Source organism: Lissotriton vulgaris, chromosome 3_2 (assembly GCF_964263255.1).
Source record: "Lissotriton vulgaris chromosome 3_2, aLisVul1.2, whole genome shotgun sequence".
NCBI classification, from domain to species: Eukaryota; Metazoa; Chordata; class Amphibia; order Caudata; family Salamandridae; genus Lissotriton; species Lissotriton vulgaris.
In genome coordinates, this window is record NC_141690.1 from 244,376,590 (window position 1) to 244,390,038 (window position 13,449).

At 50.4% G+C, this 13,449-nt stretch overlaps 1 protein-coding gene across 3 annotated transcripts in view; it reads right to left on the reverse strand.

The window, feature by feature from the left end:
• Positions 1–13,449, reverse strand: part of SLC4A11 (solute carrier family 4 member 11) — a 1,871,484-nt gene that overhangs the window by 479,141 nt on the left and 1,378,894 nt on the right. The window lies entirely within an intron of this gene.

Sequence of the window (13,449 nt, forward strand, 5' to 3'; positions counted from 1 at the left end):
GTTGAGGTTGTGCAGTCTGGCGACATGGGCGAGCGGTGCCATGTAGATGTTAAACAGCATTGGGCTAAGGGATGTGCCCTGGGGTACGGCGCAGATAATCTCAGTGGCTTTGGAGCAGAAGGGGGGAAGGCAGACGCTCTGTGTTCTGCCGGAGAGGAAGGAGGTGGTCCAGTCCAGGGCTTTCTCTTGGATCCCGGCATCGTGGAGGCGTGTTCGTAGTGTGCGGTGGCAGACCGTGTCGAAGGCGGCTGACAGGTCCAGGAGGATGAGGGCTGCGGTTTCTCCGTTGTCTAGCAGGGTCCTAATGTCATCGGTGGCAATGATGAGGGCACTTTCGGTGCTGTGGTTGCTACGGAACGCGGACTAGGACGGGTCCAGGATGCTGTTCTCCTCAAGGTAGCGGCTCAGTTGTTTGTTGACAGTCTTCTCAATGACCTTTGCCGGGAACGGGAGCAGGGAGATGGGCAGGAAGTTCTTGAGGTCCTTGGGGTCCGCCTTGGGTTTCTTGAGTAAGGCGTTGATCTCAGCGTGCTTTCAGCTCTCCGGGAAGGTTGCTGTCTCGAAGGAGATGTTGATGACTTTCCAGAGATGGGGTGCGATAGCGGTGGTGGCTTTGTTGAAGATGTGTGGGCATGGGTGTGACGGAGATTCGGAGTGGATAGTGGTCATGGTCTTGATGGTGACAGATCTGCCCAGCCTGCTGTAGGAAATAAAAAGTAATACAGTACGGCATGTGAGATGGTAAAGGAACATCTGCAGGACGGTAAGTTCTGTTCTAGCAAAACGCAGACCCAGTCTCTAGGAGATTGCACTGCACAGCTGGCCGAAATATAAGCCCTGATACTGGCACTAAAAAATACAGATCGGGAATTCCCCAAACTTCTTGTGTACGATTCGTTTTACTGTGTCCAGTCATACAATGAATATCTTCACTAGTGGGGCCAGAATGGGTTTAGAGATTCCAAAGTGTGCACAATAAAGCACAATTTGCTTTGGGAACAAGTGGCAGAGCTGAAAAAAGGCTGGTCACAGGTTCATGTAATTCACACATTGAGTCATCTGACATCAAAGATCGTTTGGCTGTTTTACAGGAACTCAATGAATTCCTAGCATTACAAAGCAACGTCCCAAGTAAAACACACCTCCACTGGAGAAGTGAAAGCTGTTCCTGGGTCCTGAAGATTGTGGGCCCTGGTCAGAGAAAAGATTTTGACAAAAAAAGAATTTGGGCCATCTTACAGAACGCACCTGTTCTGGCTGTCGGAGGAACAAGAACAGTACCTCTACCCCCTCTTGCCGGCAAGCAAGAAAAGAGATTTGTCTTCATTGATATGAGCAGACCACACTATGCGGCCGATACTGAATAATAGGCAGTGTGGGCTCCTGGGTTGCCACCGAACTCCTCTTGCTACCATACAGGAAGATCAGACCGAGAGATTGATAAGATTCCACTCTATGAAGTGAAGGAGTTACTAACACTGGAATGGAACTCGTGCCTGCTGAAATTTAACTGCAACAAAATTTAAATGAAACAGATCTCAATTCGACCTAATACTGACATCTATGCGATTAGGTCTCGAAGCAAGTCATCTGCCAGTTCTACAAAATTTGCTGAGCTACCAAAGATAGGTCAGACTGCGCCTGGTTACTTCATCTATTTTTGCACTTTCTCACTGGATCCAAGTGAACCAGAGACCGCTAGCTCGTGTTTACCACAAACTACTACTTTGTGAGGTCTACCTTTGGTTGAAATACACTTACTGTGGCGATCCCCGGCTCTTCATTGTCGCTCTGGATTGCTGTAGGTCTACTGTTCCCAGTCCTTTGGATAGGTGTAGTGACTGGCTTTTTCCTGCTCCTGAATGGACACTAACTCCCCGAACACACTGCAGTCCAACATGTGAACTTGGTCCTGAAACCACACACGTCATCACACCATGAGCAAAGAGACCTGTCCTTAGTGAACATTACAGCAGTTCCGGTTCCAGAAGGAATAGTTTGGAACAGAGTTTCATATGATGTTTATGGCCCTACTGAACTTTTTAAAATACCACACTTTAAGTGATATCATTGTAGGAGAGTGGGGTCTGCAATCCTATGGTCACCCCCGATTTTTGCTTTTTGCTTCACTGGTTTACGACTTTCCCTGGCTGTGGGCCTGCTAATCAGGCCCACAGCCTAGCTGTTCTCTCTCTAAATTGACAAGCATGTACCCTAGGTGCATTTACCAATTGGTACTGGGCCACCTTATCAGTCCCTGTATAGCATACCTTAGGTATCCAGGGCATAGGTGTACCCAGGGCCTACCAGGGGCTGCAGCATGTATTATGCCACCCCTGGCTGGCCATCCAAAATTGACACAACTGGCTGCACGACAGCTGGGGCAAGGTGGTGTAATCACCCTTTGCTTTAGATATAGTATCTCTAGATCTAACCCTAAAATGGACACATATATTCCTATCAGTCACTCCTATGGCAAGCCTTAACAATCCTGAAGGCAGAGTGCTTGGAATTATGTGAGATGGTGCTCTGGCATGAGCTGAGCCCGTTTGCAGCTTGCAGAACGAAGTCCTAATAGCTGTTCCATGATAACGCGTACCATATACTCTTAAGTGCATTATAATCCTCGCGGTTATTTGCTAACTTTGTTATCGCGTTATCAAAACATGTCGAGTAAGGTGTCATACGAATTGGAATACTAACCCCTCGCCAATTCTGGCGACGGGGTTAGCATTCCACCCTTCTAGAGGGACACAACATGGATGTAACTGTGAACCCCGGTTAAAGTTAACTCGAGCCTCAGCATCACAAAATGGATGCTACCACCACAGACACAAGTCTGACCTACTGCTGCTGGGAGTCCTTCTAGCGAGGGAGGCTTGGACAAAGGGTTTCCTGCCTTGGGAGGTGCTAGCACCACCCCAGACAGGGCTTTGTGTATTAGGTAGGAAAGGGCTGAAAGGAATGAGACATGCCTGGGGCACACAAGGTGTCCCTGTGAATATGCCGGTCCAAACCAGTTCCTGGGGCACTCCAGCCCCAGAGCTGGCGCAGGACCAGACAAAGGAAAGGGGGTGTAACCACCCCCCTTCCTGGTCCCACCCAGAGGAGGGACCTAGTCGTAGTGCAGCCCCCTTTAGCCGGATAAAGGTAGGAGCTGGTCCCATTCCAAATTAGATTATCCTGATCAACTTCACAAGAAGAAACTCTGGACCTCGACGTTCTGCTCCACAGAAGACAGAAGGAATCTCCCTTGTGGGCAAGGAGTGTCCACCCTGCATCTGCAGGCACCATCAGCGCACCGCGACTTCCCTTTGTCGTCTTCATGCAAAGGATCCAGACTTCAGAGCCCGACGAGACCCGGATTCCCAGACCTCTCCGACCTCAACCCACATCTGCAGCCGAGCTGAGACCCGTGGGTGCGACGAGACACGTGGGACCGGCCATCTTGAAAGAAGCAGCACTTCGCTCCAGCACGACTTCCGAGGCCTCCTCGTCCAAGTGCTTTGGGGACTGAGAAGCCCCGACCCTGAACAGCTCCTGCATCGAAGATCAGCCCTCCAGCATCCACGAGATCTGCGTGGGGCCCTTCTGCCTGGTTGCTGCTCGACGCGTTGTCTGGTCACTTGCCGGCTGGCTAGTAACCTCCTAGACGACGAACACCGACAACTTTGCTGCTGGTCTGGTTGCTCCAGACTGGCCCTTGCTCCCTTCCAAAAGAGGAGCACCCGGACCCTCCTGGTCCACTCCAGACGCCGTTTCCACTCACCGCGTGGGTTGCCTTTGCCAAGGCCCGTTGAACCCGAATCCAGAGACGACACCGCCGACAGCGAGAGCCTGCGTGGGACAACTCGTGCCTCCATCCTGGTCGTCGAAGACACCGCCTGGTCCACGTGGCTGCTGAGACAAGCGTCCACCCTCACCTGATCGCGACGACGACATCTGGTTCCACTCCAGTCACTGGCTAGTGACTTTGAACATTGTCCCCTCTGCTTTCAGGTTCCTCTCTTCACCAATCCGCCCTTGGATTGCACCGGACATCTTCCTCCTGGTCGCCTGCAGCATCTTTCTTCAAGGCTCCTTAGACTTCGACACGGAAACCCGACACGACTTCGCACCTATGCACCCGCAGCCTGTGGGTGAGGTAACAAGCATTTCGGTGCTCAAGGGTAGCTTGACTATCCTAGTGTCCAGTTCCATTGTTGTTTTAGTCCTATCTAGTCAGGAACGTCCGTACTCCCCTTTTCTTTAAACTGTACTGTCCATAGACGTTTGTACGCATCTCGCGTGTGAGTTCACACTCTTCACACACGCTCCGTGGGCCTCCTATTACTTACCTCAAGTTAGTATAGCGTGGTCCCAGCGATCCTACAACCTCTGGACAGCTCCATTCCTTTATGTATGTAAATGTAAATGTATTTGAGCTTATATAGCGCACAGCTACCAGCAGTGGGTTTCCCGGCGCTTGCTTAGGGAACCCGTCCTGGTATTCCCCTGTGAGATAACCCCGGCAGGGTATCCACAAGGTGAAAGCCAGGCATCCCGCCGCGAGGGGCCGTTTTGGAGATTAAGCAAGCTATTGCCCAGAGTCGCAGAGTGTGAACCCGTGAGTCGAGAAGGCACCGGAGCGAGAATTATCGAGTCTGTGGAATTTTTAGCCCAAGACCCGCCGAGGCGGGGAATTGAACCCTGGTCCAGGGCCGATCTCAGCTTCCGGGTCTGTCGCCTCTAACCCCTGAGCCACACTTCTCCCTTTAAGTGACTTTCGCATTCCATTTATTTAGTATATGGTTTGCCGTGCCCCTAGGGCACCATTGTAAATCGTGCAACTAAAACGTATTTTTCCTAAGAGTTTGTCATGTGCTTAGCCCTCTGACCTCATAAAGAGTTCAGAGGTGTATGTTAGATAATAAATACTGTTTATTTTCATAACTACCTGTGTGGTGTCCTTTTCATTTGGTATTCAAAGGTTATATGTGGTAAAACAGCTGGCTTCACATGCCATAAAGAGTTTAGCCTAAAGACTGCTTTTGTCCACGCTACTAGGATAGCTGGTCTATAAGGTTGACTTACAACCAATCACCATGAGGGTTGTTTGGACTGATACAAGGTGGTCACTAGAACTAGTGAACATCATATATCAGGCCAACTTCTCACAAATATAACCTCCAGTACTTTCTCTGATGATTGGGACTTTGAAACTGTAAATGCTATGCTGTCTGATTTAGAACAATCTGCGGTATTTTCAAGCAATGAATTGTATGATGACATCTGATTTTGACACCATGTATTGTTACCAGTACTATGGTCAGTTTCCTGCACAAATCAAATAACCCACGTAATATTTTTCACTTCCGATGAATGGGAACGTAAGTACTGTTGACCCTCTTATCCTTGGGAAGAAAGTGTGTAAACTCAATGCTGCTGTTTTTAGCTCTAGGAAACTGATATTTGGCTTAGTTGATGAGATGCCCATTTGCTATTGACTTCCAAATTTTCCAAATTTTCAAATGAGCTCCACAACCTTCTATGGATGCATCCGTTGTAACTACAAAAAGCGGGATCTGAAATTTGAACGCCAACCCGCTGAAGGATGTGTCTCCTTCATCCACCATGGAAGAGCCACTCTCATCTTTGCAGTAATCTGAATTATATTGTTATATTATTGAAAGATCCTAGAATCTGGATCAATTCATTGTCTTGCTCCTCCTGAAAATGTTGCATTTGAAGGCAGCAAAAGGGCACCAGAGGTACACACAAATACATCATTCCCAATAGGGATTCAAAGAGTAACTGAATGGACTTACTAACTGAAACAGACTGTTATCTTTGTAATTGGCTGGCCAAAGATATTAACTTGTTTTTTCGTTCTTTTGTAGGGCACATCTTGTCCTCTGCAGTATCTAGGATAGCACCTAGGAAAATTCTCTTTTTGGACAGTCGAATAACTGATTTCTGTAGTGTTGGAGGCTGGCTTTATACATGTTGCACACTTATTTAAGTGAAACACCTTGCACTAATCCAGACAACCATCATGGTGATTTTAGTTGTCTTAGACAACCATAGAAAGCTCTCGGAGTGGTAGCTGTAGAGAGTAGCTTTCAGGTTTAGTCCAGAAGGATTGTTAATTAGCTAAGTTTACCAAATCTAATCAAGTAATGTAGGATATACAAAAAAGAACCACACAGTGCAGTTATAAAACAATTGTCTATTTATTACACAACACTCACTAACTCATTAGTATGTCTCCTACCCAGAGATATCAACACAAATACATACAATACTTGAATTGAAAACAGGTAAGTAAGCACAATACACAGGGTTGCGGCGGGGGGGTTGTTGGAGGGAGTGGACTAAACCATATACTAAGAAAGTAGAATGTGAACTGCAAACAAAGTTGGGCCGGGATACTCAGAAGAGCTGGGGACGCAAGGTACTGCCCAGTAACTCCACGGAGGCAGTGTGCACAGTGGAAACACGGCTGCATACTAAATTGAAGTCAACTGGAAAGCTGTGGTTACAATATTAAAGAAGGGTCCTTCTTCCCTGTGACACTGAAGAAAACCAGTGTATGATGGAAGGTTGGAGAGTCAGCCCACCCGTGGATACCCCAGGAACCAGGATACCTACACCAGGGAAGCCGGGTGCATAGGTGCTAAGTGACATCAGAAACCACCGTTGACCACAATGGAGGACGTCAGTGAAGATGCAGCTGGTGAAGTCCATGCAAGAGTCCGGTGGAATCCAAGGGTGGATTCTTGAAGAGAGTAACCTGCAAGCAGAGGTGTCAAAGTCTAGGCCACTCTGAGGTGACCGAGAGGCACGGTATAGCAAAACCCACCAATGACATGATTGACCTTGTCGCTGTAGATGTGAGGTCCAGACGGCGCTGAGGAAGACCATAAGCTGTTCACGAGCCGCACCATGTCAGAAGACGAGAACCAGGGGAGGGCTGCAGTATGAAGTATGCCACCCATGATAGACCACTCGCACTGTAAGTGCAGGCCTGCCATTGCAGCCTGTGTGAGCTGGTGCTAGCACCACTCATGATAAATTTAGGTTTCCTTATATCTGAGGTCACTGCACTTAGAAACCTATAAGTCACCCCAAAGGTGGGCCTTTCAATCCTGAAGGCAGGTGCTTGGTTATAAGTGTGAGGGTGCCCTGCATGCCAGGTGTTGAACCATCAGAGTCACGCCCTGATGTTCCAGCCATTGCCAGAGGCGCAGAGCCTCCTGGCAGAGGGTCCACGACCCCACCCCGCCTTGTTTGTTACAGTACCACATGGCGGTGGTATTGTCCGTAAACACCTGCACTACACTCCCTCAGACAGACGGGAGGAATGCCTTCAGTGCTAGACGAATCGCCTGCAGCTCCAAAAGGTTGATATGGAGCCGGGACTCCGCCGGAGACCAGAGGCCTCTGATCTCGGCCTCTCCCATGTGGCCTCCCCAGCCCTGGAGGGACGCGTCCGTCACAACTACGTGCTCTGGTTGGGGAAGGGAGAGGGATCTGCTGTTGACCCAATCGTGGTCCGTGAGCCACTACTGCAGCTGTCTCGCAGTGCCCTCCGAGATCAGGACATGGTCGGACAGGTTGCCCTGATGCTGGGCCCACTGAAACTTCAGGTCCCACTGCAGAGCCCGCATCTGCCACCGTGTGTGATGCACCAGAAGGACGCAGGAGGCCATCAGCCCTAGAAGCCGCAGCGTCAACCTGACCAAAACCCGGGATAAAGGCCGGAAGATTGGAATCAGAGCCCGTATATCCCGAACCCGCTGTTCGGGCGGGTAAACCCGAAACTGCGCCGAGTCGAGAACCGCTCCGATGAAAAGGAGCTTCTGAGAGGGGCACATGTGCGACTTCGGCACATTGATGGAAAATCCCAGCTGGTGCAGGAGATCCGCTGTAGTCTGGAGGTGGCTGACGACTGTCTGGGGCGAGCCCGCCTTCAACAACCAGTCGTTGAGGTAGGGGAAGACTGAGACCCCCAACCTGCGCAGATGAGCTGCGACAACCGCCATCACCTTCGTGGGGCGCTGGTAAGGCCGAAGGGGAGCACGGTAAACTGAAAGTGCTCGTGGCCTACCGTGAACCGCAGGTAACGCCGGTGAGCCGGCAGTACGGGGATGTGGAACGAATATGCTACTTACCAGTATGCATCTGTTCTTGGCATGTAGGGCTGCTGACATTCATATCTGTGCATAGATCGCCGCCTAGTGTTGGGTCCGGATGATTGCACATTGTTGTCCTGGAAGAGTCTTCGAAGTACCACGAGATAGGTGGCTCCTTCCCTGGACTACAGTGCGCATGGGCATCGACTCCATCCCCAGATGGTTTTTAACCATTGTGGCCAAGATGGAGTGAAACTCAGTGAATGATGACCATGCTATGAGTATATGTGAATACTGCAGCTGCTACAGGCGCCGGGGAGGAGGGCGGGCGATATGAATGTCAGCAGCCCTACATGCCAAGAACAGATGCATACTGGTAAGTAGCATATTCGGTTCGAGGCATGTGGGCTGCTGAATTCATATCTGTGCATAGAATACATAGCAGTCCCTCCATTAGCGGCGGCCGCCCGTGCCAGCTGCAGCAGGAAAAGTGCTTTGAGAACAGCCTGCCCTACAGCTGCCTGCTGTTTGGAGTGCACATCAACACAGTAATGCTTAGTAAATGTGTGTGTGGTAGACCATGTGGCTGCTCTACATATGTCTTCCAAAGGAATGTTTCCAAGGAATGCCATAGAGGCCCCCAACTTTCTGGTGGAGTGGGCTCTAGGCGCAATGGTAAGAGTGCGTTTTGCTTTTAGATAGCAGATCTGGATACATTTAACGATCCACCTAGCAATACCAGCCTTGGAAATAGGGTTACCTTTGTGGCGTGGTGCAAAGGCGACAAAGAGTTGCTTAGTTTTCCTAAAATCCTTGGTCCTATCGATGTAATACATTAGGGCCCTTTTTACGTCAAGGGTATGGAGCATCCGCTCCGCGAATGACTCGGGATTTTGAAAGAAAACAGGTAATTCAATAGCCTGGTTGATATGAAATTGAGACACAACTTTGGGAAGAAATTTAGGCTTAGTGCGAAGCACTACCCTGTTGGAATGAATTTGAATAAATGGCTCTTGGATAGTTAGGGCTTGTAATTCACTAACCCTCCGTAGCGATGTAATTGCTATTAGGAAAGCCACTTTCCACGTCAAGAACTGAATCTCGGGTGGGGCGTGGCCAACCGGGAAGCGAAATGGCCGCTCTGTGAGCGAGCTCCGCCGGCTGCACACAATAAATCCTGCACTATCCTGCACCGCGTCCGAGGGGCCCTGCTTTGCGGATGCCTTGGCTGCGGACACCCTGAGGCGCACTCTACCAAATCCTCCAGGGACTCGGACGTCTGGGGAGCGAGATATGCCCCCTTCGCAGGGTCCTGCTGCAGACATTGATTTCGGGGCATTGATCATGGAAGTCAGGTCAAGTCTTAAAAGTATAGACTCTAAGCTGGATGCCATGTCCTCGCAGATGGATGCTGTTAAGACCAAAGTAGATGCGCATGAGACGCGACTGGACTGCCTGAAGAATAGAAATACGGAGTGCTGCGAGTTCCAGCAACACACCAAACAGCACTTAACCAACATTGAGCGGGAACTGGAATCTCTACGCCATAAGGCAGACGATTTGGAAGCGCGGTCCCAGAGATCGATCATTAGAATCACAGGCATTCCGGAAACGGACAACACTGGGAAAATGGAGGTGTTTGTGACGGATCTCTTGCACGAACTATTTGATCCGGAACTTTCCCAAGTCTTCACGGTCGAGAGAGCGCACAGGGCTCTTGGTAAGAAACCACCGCCGGGCGCTACTCCTCGCCCTATCCTCGCAAAGCTGTTGAACTTTCAGGACAGGGATCACATCCTGCGACTTGCCAGGGAGAAGGGTAAGATCACTCACAAAGGCAACCACATCTCCTTTTACCCTGACTTTACTCCCCTTGTTCAAGCGGCCAGGAAGGAATTCATGCCGGCCAAGAAACTGCTGATGCAAGCCGGGGTCCAGTACTCCTTACTGTATCCGGCGAAACTGAGGGTGCTACATGAGCATACCGCTCACTTTTTCACAGATGCACAATCGGCTATGAAATTTGCTAAACACATCTGTGGCCCAGGGGCACGGCGCAAATCGCCGCGACAGGGAGAAGACACTGGACAGCTGAGCGACAACGATTGAAAGGCCTGTGGCAGCCTGGGGTGTTTGTTCCCCTAGTTGGACCTACCTCATTTGGACTACGAGACCTACCTGCTGCTGTATTTAGAGGTGAACTGTTTCTTATGGCCTGACCTCACTGTGCATGTCGGTATGAGTACCCTGTTGTGAGTCATACTCCGTGTTTGAGCTGCTCTTTCTGCATGCCGGACTAAAAAGTGGTCATACTGTGGGGCGGGGCACCCTTCGAGCTGCGGTACTCTCCTTCCATGTGCAGCCACCCTGAGAGATCAGGGGTGTAGGCCGGGAGCACCACGCCCCCATGGGGTATCTCCCACTGTTCCTGTTTCTAGTTGACCTGAGCGCTATTCAGGGCTCTGGTGTGGATTTGTCACAACCTGATTGGGGGGTTGGTGAGGGTGGGGGGAGGAGGGGGTTGTTGTGTGATTTGGTTATGGTTATTATAGGGTGCACTACAGGATGTCATATGTTTTATCTACTGCAGGGGGTTCTGCTGTGCGTACTTCAGGTGGGACTGGGATGGACTGCAGAGGCGGGCGCGAGAGGGGCCTTGATGCCTCCACATGATTTCCGACATGGGGGGGTTAAACTGTGGACCTGGAACATCCGAGGTTTAGGGGACTATAAAAAAAGCTAGGCTAATGCATGGTATGCTTGCTAGACATAATGTGGACATATGTTTTCTCCAAGAGACACACCTCAACACAACCCCCTCGGCCAGATTGAAACACTCTAGATGGTCACATGTATACTCGGCCATTTACTCCAACTATGCCAGAGGTGTGGCCATACTCATCCGTAGGGGGCTTGACTGGAGGGAACACACTTGTGTGCTCGATAAAGAAGGGAGATATGTCATTGTACACGGCTCGTTGCAGGGGAGACCACTGACACTAGCTGCCGTATATGGTCCGAATGTGGATGATCCAGACTTCTTTCGGAACGTCTGGGCACAGATAATGCTGCTAGATTGCCCACAGATTGCTCTGGGGGGAGATTTCAATGTGGTACTCGACGATGATCTAGACCGTAGAGGCGTAGGGAGGCCCACGCATGCTAAAGCGCGTCAGGCGATTCTTGATGTGATGGATGAGGGCTTGCTGTCTGATGTATGGAGAACTAGACACCCCGGAGACAAAGTAGGAACTTGTATTACATGCCATCACGCTGCTTGGTCCCGCCTAGACTTCTGGTTGGTGTCTCCTGCTGTGGCGACTTGGGTTGGGGAGATGGACATCCAGGCTAGATCACTCTCGGACCACGCCCCTTGCATGATGGAGCTGCGCGTACCCAATGCCGCCAATAAGGCGTTTTCATGGCGCCTGCCCCCCCCCCCACCAAGACCAAGTTTTCACCGAAGAAATTAGGGCAGATATTGTGCAATATTTTGAGAACAACGAGGGGTCGGCTTCATCGGAAGCTATTATGTGGGACGCTTTCAAAGCGGTAATTCGGGGCCAATGTATCGCGAGACAAGCAGGGGATATTGCGGACCTTTCGCCAAACTCTATCCCGATTGGAGCGTGAGCTGCAAGAACTAGACCTGGCCTTCTGTCGAGACCCTACACTGGACCTTGCTGGCCAAATGAAATCCAAACTGCTTGCATTTAATGAGGAGGCGCAGAGGGAGGTGAAGTTCCTGGGGAAACAGGCAGAGGCCGTAGGTATGGGGAAGGGGACAGACCTAGTAGAATTCTAGCTCGTTTGATAGCCCCTCGTGCACAGACACATTACGTGCATGCCATTCAGAATAGCGAGGGATCCCTAGTTGTAGGCCAGGAAGCCATGCTTGATGCGTTCACCGAGTTTTACTCATCCCTGTACAAAACTAGGCAACCCACGACCCCAGCTTCCCTAGACAACTTCTTAGACTCCATTGCCCTCGTCTGGTTCAATGACCTCCATCGTCGATATATGGATGTCCCCGTGACCGTTCGGGACATAACTCAGGTGATCAAAAGCATGCCCGCGAACAAAGCCCCTGGTCCTGATGGTCTGACGACCGCCTTTTATAAGACATATGCTGAGGAGCTCGCCCCGAAACTACACTCGGTTTTTGCTGAAGCTCTGGAACTGAACTCCCTCCCGGATTCGATGCGTGAAGCATTGATTATAACCCTGCTAAAACCCGACAAAAACTGCCAGTCCCTTGACTCATATCGTCCCCTTTCCCTTATTAATGTGGACGCCAAAATCTATGCTAAAATTATTGCGGACAAGCTACAACCTTTATTGCCGATAGTCGCACTCCCTGACCAATCAGGATTCATTCCTGGCCGGGCCACATCGCACAACCTCAGAACGATCTTTTCTGTTCTGCATTATTTACATCCCTCCATACAAGCTGCTGTGGTGTTCCTGGACGCCACTAAAGCGTTTGATTCTTCAGAATGGCCGTACCTGTTCCGGATTCTAGTCTGGATGGGATTTAGCCACAACTTCATAACCCTTATCAGACTATTGTATGATACGCCCAGGGCTCGAGTGAGTGTGAACGGGCTCATATCTAAACCCTTTGCCATCACTAGGGGGACAAGACAGGGCTGTCCCTTGTCCCCACTACTTTTTGCCATCGCTATGAAACCTCTGGCGGCCAGGATTCGCAAGCACCACACGGCTAGAGGGATAAGCTTCAGCTCTCGTAGCCTGCTGATATCCCTGTATGCAGATGACGTCACCCTTTACGTCAGTAATCCCGCCGAAAACATGAACCCACTACTTCGCGAATTTGTGCGCTTTGAGGGCTTGGCTCGTGTGTCCATAAACTGGTCCAAATATGTTGCTTTTCCCTTAACTGACGCCACCACGGAGTCACCTTCAGACTATCCACTGCGTTGGGAAACTGACGCTGTCAAATACCTGGGAGTTTGGGTCAGCCGGGACATGCAGGAGCTGTGGTCCCTAAACTTTGGCAGGGCGGTTGATTGGTTGGAGGGAAAGGTGGACCTCTGGAACAAACTTCCTTTGTCCCTGGTGGCAAGGATAGCACTAGCGAAGATGGTAGTTCTCCCCAAATTTTTATATTTGTTTGTGAATGTTCCGCTGCCCATGACGGCGCACTTCTCACACTCCATGGACAAAACATGACCACCTTTGCGGATTTATACCCCGAAGGGACCTTCAGAGACCTGGGTGCTTGCTCGGAAGACCAACCCGAATCCTTTTCCGACTTGCTTCTGTACCACTCCCTCAAAGAAACTTGTCGGGCGCTCTGGCCCCAGTTCCCCGA